General features: G+C 38.4%; 1 pseudogene; it reads left to right on the top strand.

The window, feature by feature from the left end:
• The first annotated feature begins 717 nt into the window (after positions 1–717).
• On the top strand, positions 718–1758 carry LOC101393665 (olfactory receptor 8B3-like; annotated as a pseudogene).
• The last annotated feature ends 908 nt before the right edge of the window (positions 1759–2666 follow it).

Here is a 2666-nt window from a genome sequence, read left to right as displayed (position 1 = left end):
CAAAGGAACCAGAGCCTCAGAACCTGAAATTGCCTTTCCAGAACCACCAAGGATAAGATAGCACTAAAGTTTTCTGCCCTAAGAAAGGTGAGTTTCTGAATTCAATTTACGTTAACGTCCTTCCTATTTTGAGATGAAAGGCCAGGGATATAAGATCTGCCATTTTTTTTTCCATTTTGTGCAGTCCTGAACTTCAGGAGAAACTTCCAGGAGAATGAGCTCAAGGACTATCAGAGAATGTATAGAGATGAGGAGGCTCAGAAAGTGCAGTATCTGAGTCAGTAAGTTCCCTCTCCATGGATGGAACTTTCACTTGTCTAGATTTATGGCTTTTACTCTGTGACATGGGCAGTCATTTAACCTCTCCTAGACTTTGGTCCCTTAGTTTTTGATCAGAAACAATATTTTTGTTTCCCACCTCACCAAGTCAAATCTGTGTAGGAGGCCAGCACCACATTGCTAGAGTAACTGCCTCCTATTTTACTGGTGAGGGGAGGGCTTAACTGAATGAAGAAATGGTGAGATGAGAGAAGGATGATTCTGTCCTGATCCATCCTTCTTCTCCCTTGGTTTTTCTAACAGTCATGATTGCATATGGCAGCACTGGCCTTCTGACAAAGCTGTTTGTAATGCCCTTTGCTATATTTCGCTTATTAAGACTCTGGTAAGAAGAAGTTTATATCACTCAGAGTCATGGTAATGGTAAAGGCAGATTCCATGGGTCCAGGTTCGGCTAGTCTCAGGCATTTCCAATATATACACTTTGATGAGATATTGCAGGAAGAGGTGAGGTGTTCTGTATTGTAATCCTTTTCTCCTGTGTCCACAGATTCTCTTAGAGAAGAGTGGCTCCTTCAACAGAATTCATTCTGCTGGGATTAACAAACCAACCAGATCTCCAACTCCCCTTCTTCTTCCTGTTTCTAGTAATGTATATGGTCACTGTGTTGGGAAATTTGGCCTTGATAGTCCTAATTGGGCTGAAATAACACCTGCACACTCCAATGTACTTTTTCCTCTTTAATTTTTCCTTCATAGACCTCTGCTGTTCTTCAGTATTTACACCAAAAATGCTAATGAATTTCTTATCAAAGAAGAATGTTATCTCTTACATTGGGTGCATGACCCAGCTCTACTTTTTCTGTTTTCCTGTCATTTCTGAATGCCAGGTGCTGACATCAATGGCCTATGATCACTATGTGGCCATCTATAACCCACTTTTGTATAATGTTGCCATGTCCCCTAAAGTGTGTTCTGGCCTTATGCTTTGTTCATACTTCATGGCATTTTCTGGTGTGATGGCCCATACTGGAGGCATGCTGAGACTGACCTTCTGTGATGAAAACACTGTTAACCATTATTTGTGTGACATCCTCCCTGTGCTCCAGCTCTCCTGCACAAATACCTACATCAATGAGCTGGTAATATTCATTGTGGCGGGCATCAGCATCGTGCCCAGTCTCACCATCTTTGTCTCTTATGGTTTCGTCCTCTCCAGCATCCTCCACATCAGCTCCATGGGGGCAGGTCCAAAGCCTTCAGTTCCTGCAGTTTCACATAATTGCTGTTTCTCTCTTCTTTGGATCAGGTGCATTTATGTATCTCAAACCGTCTTCGACTGTGTCTATGGATGAGGGAAAAATCTCTTCTGTCTTTTATACCAATGTGGTTCCCATGACAAACCCCTTAATCTACAGTTTGAGGAACAAAGATGTTAAAATTGCTCTGAGAAAAACCCTGAGTAGGAGAAAATTTTGATTAGAATCAGTGTGTCTCTGTGCATGTAGTCATAGGACAAGGAGATTCTGTGTGTTTATTTACAATATTTTTAGTGGCATCCTTTTAATTCTATTTCTTTCTCACCATGGCAAAGGAAATTCGAATCTTCTTTCAATTTATTTTCAATTTTTTAAAATATAGTCTTCTTTTCATCACTATTTTTGCAATTTCTCTTCCCTTTCCTCCTATTTCCTATTTAAGAATAACATTAAGGGAGTAATTTATCTCTGTTTTCTTTCTGTTGTCATTATGGACTTTCTTCTTTTCTCCTGGAAAAAGATGAATGGTTGTGCTAACGAGTAATAAAATGACACTAGTGTGACCTTGTGCACTGGGGATTTTCTTAATTACTTCTTATTATGTGCCATTGGAGGCATGAATCAGATAATCTGTCCCTAATCTTTTCTTTCAACCCTACAGTGGGTAGGAATATGACTCCTTCAAAAGACAGTGTTTCACGAATATAGCAGATTCCACAATGACTGTCAAATTACCCCACTTTGCAGCTATTAACACTACACATTAAACTTCTTTTATGTACCTAAGAGATTTCATATTTACCTTTTTATGCTCAAAGTAGCACATAAGAGACTGTCAAGATATATTTATTACAAGAATAATGTACTGAAACTTGGAGTGGTTAATGATTTACTTAAAGTCACAAAGCTTCCTTATGAAGAAGTCTGGAATAGGCTATCAACCTCCTGAATTCAAATCTACTACTCTTTATGGTACACTGTCTACTTAATTTTATGTCTGTTTTAGTAAATATGAATTATGGAAAGACATTTCTATTCTGAAAGCTGTCTTTTTCTGCAAAAAAAAAAAAAAATGATTGTGAAATGTTTTCATGGTTTTATAATTAAGAGAACAAGACATGGAATAAA

This window comes from Ceratotherium simum, chromosome 7 (assembly GCF_057802395.1).
Source record: "Ceratotherium simum simum isolate JZ-2026a chromosome 7, ASM5780239v1, whole genome shotgun sequence".
In the NCBI taxonomy this organism is placed as follows: domain Eukaryota; kingdom Metazoa; phylum Chordata; class Mammalia; order Perissodactyla; family Rhinocerotidae; genus Ceratotherium; species Ceratotherium simum.
This window is presented reverse-complemented; position numbering and strand designations above follow the sequence as displayed.